Source organism: Tachypleus tridentatus, chromosome 9, assembly GCF_004210375.1.
Source record: "Tachypleus tridentatus isolate NWPU-2018 chromosome 9, ASM421037v1, whole genome shotgun sequence".
Classification (NCBI taxonomy): domain Eukaryota; kingdom Metazoa; phylum Arthropoda; class Merostomata; order Xiphosura; family Limulidae; genus Tachypleus; species Tachypleus tridentatus.
The window spans coordinates 15,127,539-15,145,066 of NC_134833.1; positions in this window are offsets into that span (position 1 = coordinate 15,127,539).

Genomic DNA, 17,528 nt, shown 5'->3' on the forward strand with positions numbered 1-17,528 from the left:
ATCCTTTGAAGACTGACGAAATAGAAGCTAGTGGCTTTCCGTTATTTATTTTTAAGACATATATAGAGAAAATGATTGTAGCTTTACTAAGATACCATGGAGATAGAAATGTATTGAAACTGAGTAAATATTCCGTATTACCATGGGGCTATAAAATAAAAAAAGACGTAAAACAGCTTTATTTGAAAGCTTTAATGACAAAAGCAATGTAATAGCGTATCCTAATGAACTTAAATTGCGATGTGTAATGATACTGTTAGGTCTATTTAATGAGACAATAAAAATATAATTTTTGCCTTTAATGTTTAAAATATGGCTACCTACACATCTGATGTTTGTTTGTTTTAGCTGCGAACATTTCATGTATTTTTTAAAATATAAGATACGAATAATTTCTGTTTTTAATGATGTCCATAAAGAGTTTTATAAAAAGAAGAATTGGCCACTCTATGTGTTCACATTTGTTAAAATATGTTTGTTTTTTTCTTTAACAGTATTAGGTTCAAATGGATATCACGCATTGTTGGGTACGCTATATTAAAAGGATGTCAGAACATCACCAAGTAGTTACATTTTGCGTCGCCACTTCCACGCATGCTCTGTCTAACAACCGTATACGTCAACAATAACCCTACGGTATAGTTTCCATTGCTTCGCTGCAAATGTGTCAGGTCCGAAGCGCACAACTGTTCAGTGAATGCCTTCCATAATCCATCAACTTGTGTGCGATCGCACAGAAAACAACAAGAGCTGCGTACTGCGACTTAAACTGTAATTACTTAGAAGAGAACCAGTTTCACTCTTTTGTAGTTTGAAGTTTGTGATGGTTTAACAAAACATAATTTGTGTACACGTTCTCGATTTTCGAGAACGACGACCTTATATTGCATCCTAGAGCACGTGAACATATTTTTTATCAGTCTGGGGTTCTTTTTGGATGGTTCTGGTTCCCACATTTTCCCATATTTATTTGTTTTCGAATACCATCAACTACAAGAGACACCATTATCTTGGAAAAGTTACCTCCATAACCTAAATTAATTATTTTACTATCTAACTGTATGAATATTTTTGCATCGTAATGAGTTGTTGCACACCTTTTCCAAAACAACCAAGTTACGATGACATAAACTTCTTACAGTAACACTAAACAATGTTGTGGTGATCATGTATGCACTTTCATCGCAGCTTTATATCGGCTGTTTGTCACGCGATTTTTTTAAATTTGCATATCTAAAATGATTTTTAAGATATCACGCCGAACCATCCGCAGATCTTCGAAGTCGATAATTAGTGAGATTAATACCAATGCAAAATTCGCAATATTTATCCACTAAGTTTACCATAGAGTCCTAACACGTGAAGTAAAGGCTGTAATAAATATTAACCACCATCATACATCGAGAATAGAATTTTTGGGTAGTGTTTACTTGTGTCTCTGTTTGGCTGTTGTTTTTCTTCAGATATTTTCTGTTGCTATATGAAAAATCTCACTTGACACGAGGGTCTTAGCAAGTTCTTTAAAAATGCTGTATATTTCTTGACAAATATATATAATGGTTGAGTATTGTTTCTTTTCACGAAGAATCACACGATCTAACATCCCTCAGACTTGTTTAAACAAGAGTTTGTGTGAATATGTCGCATCTGAGGCTTTCATCTGCTACACCTTTATCACTGTTGAAAGTACGAATCTGGAATACCTTTCTTTATTCGTTTCTCTAGACTTGACAACAAAGCAAACAGAAGTAATCTTCTTTGGATTTGGATGATTTCAAACAAAAGTCGCTGCTACGACATATTTTCTTCTAGAATGTTCTATAACTCTCTCTATTTGTTTTATTAACTTTCTTTTTATGTCCAGTCGGTACCAAAAATCCTAGCACCGAAAACGTGACCTCATTTTAAATTAGAAAGACTGCCAGTGTACTCGCCTTACAGTCTCCTCGCCCAGCTGTAATCTCGAGGGTTTATAAAGCTATAAGTCGGGTTTCCATACCCGAGGTTTCGCACAGTTCAGATAGCCCATTGTGTAGCTTTGCCCTTAGCAACAACAACAACAAAATGTCATCTCCAGTGGCTCAGCGGTACGTCTGCGGTCTTACAACGCTAGAAACCGGGTTTTGGTATCCGTGGAGGGCAGAGCACAGTATAGCTTTGTGTTTAATAAAAAATCGACCACTTTTTCTAATTTATTAGAACTCACGTCTTTGGAATGAAAATCGTCAGTTCTGAGTCATATTTATAAAGTTGACTAACTACTCGTAGCCAAATAATTTTATATTTATTTGCCTATTCGTCTGCTACAGGCGTGAAACTAAATCTTTAAAGATTTTATGAGTATGTAATTACTTGTAATTCAAGACAAGGCTGGTATTGACTTCAATCGAATAATGCATCAAGCAAACTAAAGAGTGGTTATGGGATTATACTCGCTTGCATGTGACACGCGTACGTCTTTGTTTGGTTCTTACCAGACTCGGAACGCTTTACTGATAGCTGGCTTAGACATTTCAAATTCAATAGTATCTTTCTCTAATGTTATTGCTTAGTGACCTGAACGCGTAATCAAGCGAGAGTAATAACACTGTGTTGACCTGGGTTAAGTTCAATCTCTGTATCAGAGCTAGAGTTACTTCAGCCAAAACGTTTCTCATCTGTATACAATTCAGTCCTGCTGCATAATGTATGATTCTATTAAGGAAATCTTCTTCGTGGTCTCGAGACTTTTGCTCTGGCTTCTAGTTGTGTAGCTTGTTGCTGGAGATAAGCAGAGACTTGTCTGTAACAATGGCGTAAAATGAAACAGTCATTCGGATGGATACCAGATCAGATATCGACAATTCAAATGCAACTCTGTCAGACGCCTTGCCCTCTTGCAATTTAAAATGTATTTGAACCGAAGGGGAAAAACGCTGTACATTTTTTTTAATTCAAAAATCAATGAGCTTATAATAAAATGCGTAGAATTTGTATCTGTGGGTTTAATGTGATAAATCGTGGACGTTTTGGTGTAATAAAGCAAGATATTAAATTTTTATTATAACTCGTATACTACTTCAAACATCAGGTTGACACATCCTTTTAAGGTTTATGATGCTTTTCTTACTGATTTATCACATAAGTGTAGAAAATTTGTAACTCACACAGTGAAGTTGTTTGTTTTTAAACATTTTATTCGCTAGAAAGTTTTTTTTTGTTTGTTTCAGAGCAAAGCCACATTGGGTCATCTGCTGTGTCCATTACGAGAAATCGAACCCCGGATTTTTCGAACTGTAAGCAGTAGACTTTTGGCTGCCCCATCGGAGGAACCACGTTGTAAGGGAGAACCAATACCTTGAAATTCCAAGCTAATTTCATTAAAATTAATCAGAGTTATGAAATGTATGTTATAGCAGATTTAATATTTGATCTCGTTTCATCAAGTTTCAAATTCCAACACGACATGCATACACTCCATTAGAAGTTTGCAAGAGTTTGAGTACAACTTGTCAAAGTCCTGCGACTCATTTACTTAAAGTTTGAGTTTTCACATGGGTCAGGGTACACATCGTCAGTTTTGCAATCTATAATAAAAATCGCGTGTCTGTGAGTGACCACCATAATCCCGAGAGGATACAACCGAGAAACCTAAAATTTTGCATTCATAATAAGTGGATCCTGAAGGTATGTACCTGAAAATTATTACTTATTTATTTAAGTGCGCGTGTGCGCATCTTTTTCTGTGATAATCAAACGAAAAAAAAAACAACATATACAAAAGAAAATGTGGTAGCCATAGCTCAAAGTGGCGTGTGTGTTTTTCTTATAGCAAAGGCACATAGGGCTATTTTCTGAACCCACCGATAGGAATCGATTCCCTGATTTTAGCGTTGTAAATACGGAGATTTGCTGCTATACTACTGGGATACGAGCTCAAAGTGGAAAGAATCTAGGAGCCTGAAATTTTGTACCCATACTAAGTGTACTCTGAGAATTTGCATCTGGGTGTTATTACTTATCCATATCTGAGCGTGCACGTGCGCATGGACTTTCTTTTTTAATGAGGAAATAAAAGAAACGGTTAGTGTATAATAAAGCTACTGCGTTTTTAGTAATAATGTGTTTCAATAATTGCTTAGCAACAAAAATATATAGGCTTTGCTTTTATGATAAAACTGACTCAGAATACACACACTAACACAGTCATCTAGAATATATCAACCTCATAACTCCAGGAAAGTCAGGCATTTTATATATTAAAACTTGAGTTTCCAGTACGTTTTTTAACAATTTTTTTTTGGGGGGGAAGAATTCTCAACAACATAGGCCAACTGTGGGTTAGTATTAACTTGTATTAACTTAACAGCGATAAACATACTATAAGGTATTATCTTACAACGTGTGTTTAACTTGTTGACTGCCAAGTATTTTAGCTGCTACAATACAACTCTAATGCTTCTTCATTTTGTAAATCTTTCGTGACGCCATTTTGGATCGAAAGTGAAACAATTTGTAAGTAGGTCAGATGCATGTATGGTGCTCACATTTAGCTTTGAAGTTAAGTGTTATTGAAAACGAATTAACTCGTCCGTGGCACTGTGTTACCGATCGGCATGGACGAGTTATCTCGTCTACGGCATTGAACACTTTAAAGACCACTGAAATTCCATATGAAAATATATTAATCATAGTATCTAATTTATTGCCTTGGTTAAAATGTGAAAGAATTGTTATAATAAATAACAGTAAAAAAAATCGTTACTTTGAGCTTCCTTCCTCAAACCCGGTATGGCCAGGTGATCAGGAACGTTCGACTCGTAATCTGAGGGTCGAGGGTTCGAAATCCAATCCCACTAAACTTGCTCACCCTTTCAGCCGTGAGAGCGTTATAATGTGTCGGGCAATTCCACATTTTGTTGGCAAAAGAGTAGCCCAAGAGTTGGTGGTGGGTGGTGATGACTAGCTTCCTTCCCTCTAGTCTTACACTGATAAATTAGGGACGGCTAGCGCAGATAGCCGTCGAGTAGCTTTGTCCGAAATTGAAAAACAAACAAACAAACAAACAAATCTTCCTCAAAAACATATTAACAGTCTCAGAAAAAAACTTTAGATAAAACTGAATGTTGAATTTCACAAAAATATTCATAAAATCTTTGCCCTTATTTCTTGTGTTATGTTCTAAAGAGAAAATGTAAACACTGTCTTGTTCTGCAAGAAGGCGTGAATATGTGTTTTCTTATAGAAAAGTCACAGCAGGTTATCTGCTGAGTTTGTCTAGGCTGAATCAAACCCCTCATTTTAGAGCTGTAAGTCCGTAGACTTACTGCTGTACCATCGGGGAAGTCAGTGAGAAGAACAACCACAAACAAGATTAACACTTATATTACATTATATTACACTTATTTACACTTATATTGCATTATATTACACTTATTTACACTTATATTACATTATATTACACTTATTTACACTTATATCACATTATATTACACTTATTTACACTTATATTACATTATATTACACTTATTTACACTTATATTACATTATATTACACTTATTTACACTTATATTACATTATATTACACTTATTTACACTTATATCACATTATATTACACTTATTTACACTTATATTACATTATATTACACTTATTTACACTTATATTACATTATATTACACTTATTTACACTTATATTACATTATATTACACTTATTTACACTTATATTACATTATATTACACTTATTTACACTTATATTACATTATATTACACTTATTTACACTTATATTACATTATATTACACTTATTTACACTTATTTACACTTATAGTACATTATATTACACTTATTTACACTTATAGTACATTATATTACACTTATTTACACTTATATTGCATTATATTACACTTATTTACACTTATATTACATTATATTACACTTATTTACACTTATATTACATTATATTACACTTATTTACACTTATATTACACTTATTTACACTTATAGTACATTATATTACACTTGTTTACACTTATAGTACATTATATTACACTTATTTACACTTATATTACACTTATTTACACTTATATTACATTATATTACACTTATTTACACTTATAGTACATTATATTACACTTATTTACACTTATATTACATTATATTACACTTATTTACACTTATATTACATTATATTACACTTATCTACACTTATATTCTTGGATGTCTAAAAGTAAAGAGCTTCTCAGTGCCTCAGCGGTATGTCTGCGGACCTACAAAGCTAAACACCGGATTTCGATACCCGTGGTGAGCAGAGCACAGATAGCCCATTGTGTAGCTTTGTGCTTAATTCAAAACAACAACAACTAAAAGTAAAGTTACTTATAAAATGACTCTTAGGGGCGAAAATGTTATTCAATTGTTTATTAAATGTAGTTCGACTTTATAAAACCAGGGAAATATTTAAAATACTTATAAAACGAGTATCTATTTTTTTATTACCGTATGCCTCTCAATGGCTGTCATGTACAGCAAAGGTAACTCGTTTGCGCCTGAATAAGAAGAATGTACAGTTCAGAACGTGTCCTGATTTTCAGGTCTTTCATCCAATTTGTTTTAACTATTGTGTTAGCCAAAAGACGTTCAAAATAGAAAACCTCGCCGAAATAGGCTTCGTATGAAACAATAATGAAATAGGGAAAAGGTATTTTTGTAGCAATTATTTTTAGTTCTTGATTCATAACATGGGTGGAGCCACAAAGTGTCGTCTGACTACGTGCTCGACAGTACAGGTACAATTTTCACCACACCTTTTAAACCGATTAAACATTTTATTAGATAATTACAGTGGCAGAAACTGTTATTTGAAGTTAGTAGGCAGAATCAATCTTATTATTTGCTTATTAATGGGTTGTCAGTTAGGCTTAAAACATACTGATTCCATCGTTCATACAATAAAATTGACTTTAAAAGTCCAAGAAAGGAGACTTTTTATTTAGTTTTTGTAAAATTAAAAGGTATATTTATATTTAATCTGTTTTTAGTTGCTATGCTGCTACGTGCAAGATCGTGCCACACATTATCTCAAAAAAAGTCCCAATTTTTGTCTTTTGTTAACAGCGCCATTAAAGTTAGAGTTAAATTATTCAAAATAAGTAGCAATTGACAGAGGTGATGAATCTAGTATGACAGATAAGTTTGGTTTGTTCACATTTCGTGCAAAGTTACACGAGGGCGATATGCGCTTGCCCTTCCTAATTTAGCAGTGAAAGACCAGCTGAAAGGTAGCTAGTCATCATTACCCATCGCCAACTCTTGGGCTACACTGTCTCACCGACGAATAGTGGGATTGACTATCACGTTATAACACCCCCACGGCTAAAAGGGCGAGCATGTTTGGTGTGACGGGGATTCGAACCGTGACCCTCGGTTTACGATTCGAGTGCTTTAACCACCTAGCCATTGTCGGGTCCCTTGTGCATTTGAAAACGTTAGGATCACTCACTGGTTATTTTGTCGCAGTATATAATTTAAAATAATTCATCTATTTGTCTAAAATGAGTTCAAAGTTTGGAACGAATGTCTTTTAACACCTTTTGCTCTTGTTATAATTGGATTTTAAATGTCACAGTAATCACATTTAACTTCTACGTTGCTGAGGTTTCGTACAAGTTTCTATTACAGTTTCTAACAGGTTTTTACCATTGTCTAAGAAATGTGATCCACATATATAGTGGAGGAATATTTAGAAAAATATATATACTTTATTTGCACCACCGTTAAATTGTCTAGAGAACTTGGTAGAGACGACGTTGTGATGAATGCACTAACACGAATTTTCACCTAAGCCTGATGGATTACTTAACTGATTTTCACCTAATCCTGATGGATTACTTAACTGATTTTCACCTAATCCTGATGGATTACTTAACTGATTTTCACCTAAACCTGATGGATTACTTAACTGATTTTCACCTAGTCCTGATGGATTACTTAACTGATTTTCACCTAGTCCTGATGGATTACTTAACTGATTTTCACCTAATCCTGATGGATTACTTAACTGATTTTCACCTAGTCCTGATGGATTACTTAAATGATTTTCATCTAATCCTGATGGATTACTTAACTGATTTTCACCTAGTCCTGATGGATTACTTAACTGATTTTCACCTAATCCTGATGGATTACTTAACTGATTTTCACCTAGTCCTGATGGATTACTTAACTGATTTTCACCTAATCCTGATGGATTACTTAACTGATTTTCACCTAGTCCTGATGGATTACTTAATTGATTTTCACCTAGTCCTGATGGACTACTTAACTGATTTTTACCTAATCCTGATGGATTACTTAACTGATTTTCACCTAATCCTAATGGATTACTTAACTGATTTTCACCTATTGTTGTCAACATGCTTTACAGTGAATACTTAGTTTATAATGCTTATACATTTTGGTAAAAATAACCCGAATAGCGGTGGGCCGTGCTGGCTTAACTATAATCTATGACTTTTACTTTCGGAGGGGGAAGCTTGATGCAGGTAGCCCTCTAGCAGGTATGAGCAAAAGTTAACAAAGATAACACCTGTATTCTACTCTCACAGAAAAGTAAACGTTTTCACTCTCGCGGAACATATTACGTTAATACTAAGGGCCCGCCTTGTCCAGGTGATTAAGGAACTCGACTCGTAATATGAGGGCCATGGGTTCGAATCGCAGTCACACCAAACGTGTTCGTCCTTTCAGCCTTATAATGTGACGTTATTAGGCGTTATAATGTGACGGTCAATCTCACTATTCGTTGGTGAAAGAGTAGCCGAAGAGTTGGCGGTTGGTGGTGATGACTAGCTGCCTTTCCTCTAGTCTTAAACTGCTAAATTAGGGAAGGCTAGCGCAGATAGCCCTTGTGTAGCTTTGCGCGAAATTCCAAAACAAACAAATGTTAATACTGCGTGAGATCAATAATTATTTAGGGCAAGGCTGGAGTGGATGTTCTTCGGGTGTGGATGTATTTGGCGAGTCGAAGCACGATCACAGTGAAAAATTTTATCGTGATTTTAATATACACAATACATATTGTAACGTAGGTGTCAACTGTTTCTCGGAACAGTAATTCTATAATGCATAACATAAGGGGGAACCAAACATTTACCGATGTGCCTATATATATATATATATATACATATTTAGCTCGTCTGTCTCGATAAGGACAAAAGATATAACGGATTGTAATGTTTTTTTCTTTAGGCAGAAACTTGTATTAAATCTGCTGTCTACATCCATATTTAATTTTCTGGTCATTTGGAAGAATACTTTTCATTTGAGCCCTGGGGAATTGACCTAGTATGACTTTTCCAAAAATAAAATATTTGTTGGAATATAACTTTTTTTTTCCTTGACAATAAATTGAAAGGAACCAACATCTCCCGAAATATTCTACACTTAGTGTAGGCTAATGTAAAAAAAAAAAAAAAATTGATAAATTCAAAGCTGAAAACGTGTAATGTATTTTTCAGTTCTTGTAGGGCAAAAAATAAAATGTATCCAGCTCGTTCTGAGTTTGTGTTCAGAATATTCTTTTGTAAATAAAAAATATCTACTCGTAGCCATTTGTAAAATATTAAATATATTTTTCTATTTGTCAGATATGGAATATCGGAACTGTATTCATTATTTCTCTCTCTAGAAAATTCTAGTTATAAACTTCGTAAAGAATACATTTTGGGGCTTGTGAGATTTTATCGAAGTTTTCCAATTTCATGGGCGCTCTATACTGTATTTTCAGAGCTCTCGGCAACACGTTCCTTCCAAGTTTGGCAAGTTGTCATAGGGTTTGTTTTGAATTTTGCTCAAAGCTATTCGAGGGCTCTCTGCGCTAGCCGTCCCTAATTTAGCAGTGTAAGACTAGAAGAAAGGCAGCTAGTCATTACCACCAACCGCCAATTCTTCGGCTACTCTTTTACCAACGAATAGTGGGATTGACCGTCCCATTATAATGCCCCAATGACTGAAAGGGCGAGTATGTTTAGTGCAACGGGGTTCGAACCCGCGACCCTCAGATTACGAAGTCAATTGCCTTAACCATCTGGCCATGCCGGGCCAGTTGTTTGAGAAGGTTTGTATTTGACTAACGGTTCCGTCTAAGCTATGTTCAAGCTTAGGTTCTTCTGATCACATCTGATATTTAGTGTATTAGGAGGTAAGATTGATTGGACGTGTCAATAAAGACCCTTCAGAAAAGCATATTTTTTAAGATAATAGGTCACTACTCTCTCTTCAATCGTTGAGCGTTTTGGAAGGCTAGTCTCATTATATAAATTTTTATGTAAATCACGATTCATTGTTTTGGTTTTTGTACATAATGTGAAAGTAGAAAACTGAAATACGTATTGCTCTAAACGGTGTCTATTCTTGCTTTGAACACCTTCACGAATCAAGAACCGAGCAGAAAGCCACGTGGCTTGGGAACTGATTTTCCCAAGCCTTATTTTTCACTACCTTGATAGCTAACAGTTTTTTGCTATCCAGAAAATTGATGATATCCGTTATAAGTAATCCATTAGTGGACATACCGCAGTGAGTTGGAATCACTGTTACCCGCAAGAACCACATTTAGGTTATATACGAGCTCGCCAAGCCCTTTGTAACTGTAATGCCATAAAAACAACAACAACCTAGAAGTTCCACAAAGAATTGTGTGGCTCATTACGAAGCTTTAACAATAACAAATCTTTATACACGAGTACAATGCACATCAAAATATACTGGAGATATCTATTTATGTTCTATAGAACATAAGAACACACACCTTGGTAAGTGAATAAAGAATAATATAAGTAATACCAGACATAAAAGACATTCATAGCACTATGTAACAAATTTTTTACTTTTTGTTGTTCCTGGACAGAAAGTGCTATTTCCTTATGCCTAAAGTAAATTGAAAAGACCTATTTTTATTTTCAAACTTTGCTTTTGTGACCTGAGTAATGAAGTTTTCAAATTTACCCATTTTTCAAACATTTTCTTGAATGTTGTAGAACTTACGAGAATTTTCTAGACTTTCCATAGTAATATATATACAGGGGCTCACCACTTCAGTTTAGTTCCAGCTGCCTGAATGAACACATAGACCTATCTGATTTTATCCGAGATGGCATCAAGAAGCTGTAAGCAATCTCCAGACGCATTCTGCTACGTATGTGGCCACTTTAACTATATTTGTTTTGTGTGCATTATTTTAAAGAATGTTTACTCTAATTCTTGACTATAACTGTTCGCAGTGGAACTTATCAATTGTTTACTTTAGCAAAATCAACAACTCAAGTTGCAAAACGAGTGAAGTGTGGCACTGCTTAGTTGAATAATATAACATAAGAAATCTAATTATCACAAATGATTTTATACAGCAGATACCCGTGATAATGATAAAGCTTTTAAGAAATAACCTAGCTTGTCTATGACAAACAATCTGGCTGTTATAACCTGGCTTTTCTACGACAAACTATCTAATTTGTAACAATTTATCTACAATAAGCAATCTGGATTTTCTACGAGAAAGACGCTTGCTTTTATCAAACAACCTGGCTTTTCCAAGACAAACACTCTGGCTTTTAATAAACGATGTCTTTTCTACGACAAATAACTTGATTTTTAACAAACAACATTTTTTTTTATATACATACGGGCAGGTGATATTGTAAACAAATGCGATTACAGGAAGACCAGCTGGGACTACAGTTGTACATTAGAATCATTAATCTCACAGTGGTTGTGAAAAGGCAGGTATGGAAAATGCTTTTACTTAGAAATTTAAACAAGCAGAAGTTTACACGTAAAATGAATAAAAGAACGAAAAAATTTAACAACAAATAAGTACATTAGCCGTCGGTGTCGGTATCTTCATGCGATTCAACTGAAACATCAAATCTCAGAACACAGTACCAGTTCTTTAATGATATTATCCAGTGAGCATATACTCAAAAACGTTAAGAGTTTAAAAGAAAAAATTAGTAAAGCAACGAAACTTTATTCGATTAAAAATAAATAGCCACGCTTCCTATTCTATCACCACTGCCGTTAAGGTTCATTATACGACCTTGTGGTGAAAACCGATTTAAGATACCGATTTGTCGATTATGCTGAGCAGCAGAGTAGAAAAAAAAATACTGCGTGCAGTTTTTTTATTTGTGAACATTCTGAATTGAACTCGTTTGACGAAATGAAAGAATTACTGTTTGTTTGTTTGTGAATTTCGCACAAAGCTACTCGAGGGCTATTTGTGCTAGCCGTCCCTAATTTAGTAGTGTAAGACTAGAGGGAAGGCAGCTAGTCATCATCACCCACCGCCAACTCTTGGGATACTCTTTTACCAACGAATAGTAGGATTGACCATCACATTATAACGCCCACACGGCTGAAAGGGCGAGCATGTTTGGCGCGACGGGGATGCGAACCTGCGACCCTCAGATTACGAGTCGCACGCCTTAACACGCTTGGCCATGCCGGGCCGAAAGAATTATCTATATCTTGATTGTGTCAGGTGTTTCGTTGTCGCATAGATAAAGTATATGACTTCATTTTTTAATATGTCACATGTGGCTTACTAGTTAACGTGTTTGGACTGTGAATCCGATGATTCGTGGTTTGCAATCCGAATCCACAAGAAAACTAAACAAACTTGACAATAAAATTCCACTGTCACATAACAATAGTAGATAAAGAGTTGAGTGCTGTTGGTTAGCTGTCATCGATCTAATCTATCAATTAACGATTAGGGAAGGCTATGTGTAGACGGCGATTGTATAGCTTCAAGTATAAAATAACTGATGAAACAGCTAATCCATATCTTAATGACTTAATATTAATTTATTTCTCTGTGCAGTAATGATAATAACGATACTTTCCATTTGTTCCTTTGTTTGTAACGAAACTTTCCATTTGTAACCGTGTTTGTAATGAAACTTTCCATTTGTAACCTTGTTTGTAACGACGTTTTCTATTTGTAGCTTTGTTTGTAACGACGATTTCTATTTTTACCTTTATTTGTAGCAACACTTCCCATTTGTACCATTTTTTGTAACAACACTTCGCATTTATTCCTTTGTTTGTAACGATGCTTTCTATTTGTAACTTTGTTTGTAACGAAACTTTCCATTTGTAACCTTGTTTGTAATGAAACTTTCCATTTGTAACCTTGTTTGTAACGACGTTTTCTATTTGTAGCTTTGTTTGTAACGACGATTTCTATTTTTACCTTTATTTGTAGCAACACTTCCCATTTGTACCATTTTTTGTAACAACACTTCGCATTTATTCCTTTGTTTGTAACGACACTTTCCATTTGTACCTTTGTTCGTAACAATACTTTTATTTGTACCTTTGTTTGTAACGACACTTTCCATTTGTACCTTTGTTAGTAACAGCATTTCCAATTTGTAACTTCTTTTGTAACGACACTTTCCATTTGTAACTTCTTTTGTAACGACACTTTCCATTTGTAACTTCTTTTGTAACGACACTTTCCATTTGTACGTTTGTTTTTAAAAATGTTTACATCAAGGCTACTTTTTTATAACTACGATTAATTATAGATAGAGACAGTTTACAAAAAACAAATAAGATATTCGTTTCCGTGTTCAAAGTAATATGACGTTTGCGTAACCTGAGTAATCATTTAGTCAGGACGAAAATTCTATGAACTTATAAAATATGGGCTGAAGGAATATACTTAAGCATAAGACAGAATAAGAGATGAACTATAACAAGAAATGGTTGCTGATGATGTACAACCGTCTACACTACAGTTATTCTCTGTTCTGCTTCAGAATACTAATAGAGTTTAACCCCTTTCACTTCTTCCTCGTGCCCTGCCATGTAGGAAAGCTTTTCAGGAAACAATGTAAGCGTATTATTGATCAAAGTCCAACGTTTGCTCTCTTTTTATTCTCATACATTTCACCAAGAATGTTCCTCATTATTACATTACACTCTATGATGCTCGTGTTAAAAAACAAAAGCATTTCCTACAGGAACTGTCTCCATGGTTACGAACAAGTTTATTTAATTACATGTAGGTAAGTTTAACACATTTCAGGTCACACAGTTCTACTGAGTACAATATTAGAATTATTTTATTATTTGTTTTCTTTGTGGAAGATGAACGACAAATGTATTTCGAATGTTCTTTCTCAGTTACTGTAATTACGCGGGAGCGAGCACGTGACGTGATTCACTGACCTTTGTTCTTTATTATAAAAATATCTCCATTAATGGAATAGGTTTTGCGAATTGTGTAGAAGTGTATACCGAAAGAAGTCTAAATGAAACGCTTAAATAAATTATTTTTAGCCATTTAAACATACGGTTGCTTTGTTTTAGGACTACAGCTTAATTTGAACCACAGAAAACATGTGTCCTGTCGAATACAGAGAGAAGCATTTTAATTATTTTATGTTCTTCTGTTATCTGTAACGGAAATCATTTTGTTTTTGTTTTGAATTTCGAGCAAAGCTACTATAGGGATATCTGCAATAGCTGTTCCTAATTTATCAGCTATTCAAGACCATCCACCGTGAACTCTTTGACCATTTTTTTACCAACGAAATGACCGCATTATAATCTCGCCAGGGCTGAAAGGGCGAATTTTTCGTGACAGGATTCGAACCTGCAACCGACAGACTGGGAGTAAAGCGTCCAGAAATAACTGTCGTTTTTGAACTGCGAAGTTTGGAAAAGTATAAACCAGTGTTGTAAAACATGCTTTAATCAAAGTAAGCACCATTTGCTTCAACACACTTTTGCCAACATGTTAACGATGCTGTTTATGTCCCTGGTGTAAAAATCAGAGTTTCTATAGTTCATGAACTCCTGAAAGCTATTTCTGCAGACGGAAAAATTGGATAAGTGGGTTCCGCATAAGGTGACTAAATATCACCAAAATCGGTGTTATGAGACCTGTCAAGGATGACGCTCCAAAAATTCAACGAATTGGGAATCGAGGTTCTGTCTCATCCAACCTATTCCTCAGACCTTCCCGCCAGCGATGGCTTCCTTGAAAGGAATGAAAAAAAGTTGTAACAAAGACAAGTTCGTATCCTATTACGTATATATATATATATATCAAAGCGAATCTAGCCACTTAAAACATTAACAGCTTAAATAACCATCAGCTACTGTGTTGAATATCTAACCGATATAAAACCAGGGTGAGTCACATTACGTCACACTTGATTTCTCGAAATGGGTGGAGTGTAAAAACCAAAATGTATTTATACACATAAAATAGTTCGATTAATGTTTGCCCATTACGATGTTAGTGACTGGGAGTGCAAGAGAGCCATTTGGTGAAGGATGTCATGAAACCTTGTAAGTGTAGTGAGTGTTGGTATAATAAGCCTAAAGTAAAGCCTAGAGCCAAGTGTATAAAACTGATCACGAGAGTAAAAATATCGATTCAGTATTAAACTTAAATCGTTTCTGAATTTTCTGTTTCATGACCACCGTTTTTGATAAACGGAGAATCTAATTTAAGAAATTAACAAATATTTTTCCAATTTTATTTTCAATATATTTTATACTTTCAGTACATTGATTAAAAACAATATTATGTTATATTCTTGTTGCTAAGCAACACGACATAAAAATGTTAGTGTTTAGAGTGTAGTACTACCAACATGCACTGACTTTTCTGTATATCAAAAGTTGTTTATCTGACAAATTTTTACCATTAATTATTCCATGAATATGCAACAAATTTATTTCATGAATAATCGAAATTCTGATTGGCTCACAAAAGAATGTATCAACGTTTGACTTTCTGCGTCTTTGCTGGTCAAGCTTTGTTTCGAAAAACGTATTTATGTCAATAAACTGTGAAATGTGAGGTTAAAGTGTATTTTGGAGTAGGCGTGGTAGCACTTGCCTCATCAAGTTTGAGATACTATACGCTAGCTTAATGTACGTATCTCATGTTAATACTGTTTTTGAACACATAAATAAATTTCGATTTAAGCAGCGATTTTTTCTGATGAGTTTATACTATATGAGTATAGCTGTTTCAAACACGAATGCTTGGTAATGAAAAATACGTAAGTTCATGAAGATGTAACGTCATGCCTGAAGACAAACTGTTTTCTATTTCTCTTTTGCCGTTGTCGAAACGATTCTGAACTAGTAATTATTCATGTTAAGGGGTCTACCACCAGGGTGCACCACCAGGTATATCTGTTACCAATGGCGGAAGAAAACATGGATCACTCCTCTTCCTTCCACGCCCCCTGCTGGTACAGCTGTAAGTCTACGGATTTACAACGCTAAACTCAGAGGTTCGATTCCCCTTGGTGAGCTCAGCAGATAGCCCGATGTGGCTTTCCTATAAGGAAACACACACGCATCTTCCTTCCACGATTTGTCTTTCCATGTCCTGTGATTTCCCAGCGGTTGTGTATCGATTTTCCATTTGTCTTCATTTCTCGCACAACTACTCGCTTGACGGATAAAAGTTTTCGCATATTCCTGTTTGTAGACCGCGGATCTTTTCTGATCCGTCATAAAGAAACTTAGTGGTTCTCTCTCTCTGCCCCTCTTGGAGAATCAATATCTATTAGATTGTTGGTTCTAGAAACGTTATCACTTTGACTCTTCGATAAATGTTTGCTCAAGAGATATTTCGCAGACTTTCATGTGGCTAATCACACTAAAATGTTGACATGCATGTTCGTAGTATTACATATAAGTAATCTAGAGATGAGAAATATTTATTAGACCTATATTTTTTAATACATGCTAGGGTATAATCATACCTACGCGTTTAGTTGTTAAGCAAGATTCATTGATAACAAGTCTTAAACGCCTCCAATGGTACAGCGGGACGTCTGCGAACTTACAATGCTAAAAATTCGGATTTCAATACCTGCGGTAGGCATACCACAGATAATCCTTTGTGTAACTTTATGCTTAAGTACAAACAAAAATATGTCTTAAAGCTGCTTCCAAAGGTTTAACATTAGCAGTCTAAATCTGTGTTTAACGTGGGTGTTAATTTAAAAAAACAAGTTTTTGGTACAACGGTAAATGTTAATGTCGAAACTTTATACCGCTAGAATTCGGTGTTCGATCTCTTCGATTGACTTGCATAAGAAAACTGTATATTGAGCATTAGAAGGTGTGTTATTTTCTTTTTTATTTCTTCTACTGTGAAAATGCTTTTCTTTAAAAGTTTTTAAAATGAAAGAAATTCAGAAGAAATATTGAGTGTCATCCAAGAACCATGTGACGTCATGAAAGATCTGGTAGCACAAAATCACGTGCTTGTTTTAAAAATAGAAGAGGCGTCAAAGATAAAGATACGTAGTTGTTGAATTGTGACAGAAACCTGGAAAACAAAAAGTCGTTGTTGCTTAGTGCAAAGTTACTCAATGGGCTATCCCGCAATATAGCCATCAGGGGGATTGAACCTTTAATTTTAGTGTTGGAAGTCCATAATCGTACTTTCAGAGGACGATTTTACACATTGTTAAAATACATTTGCACAAAAGATCTAAACTTA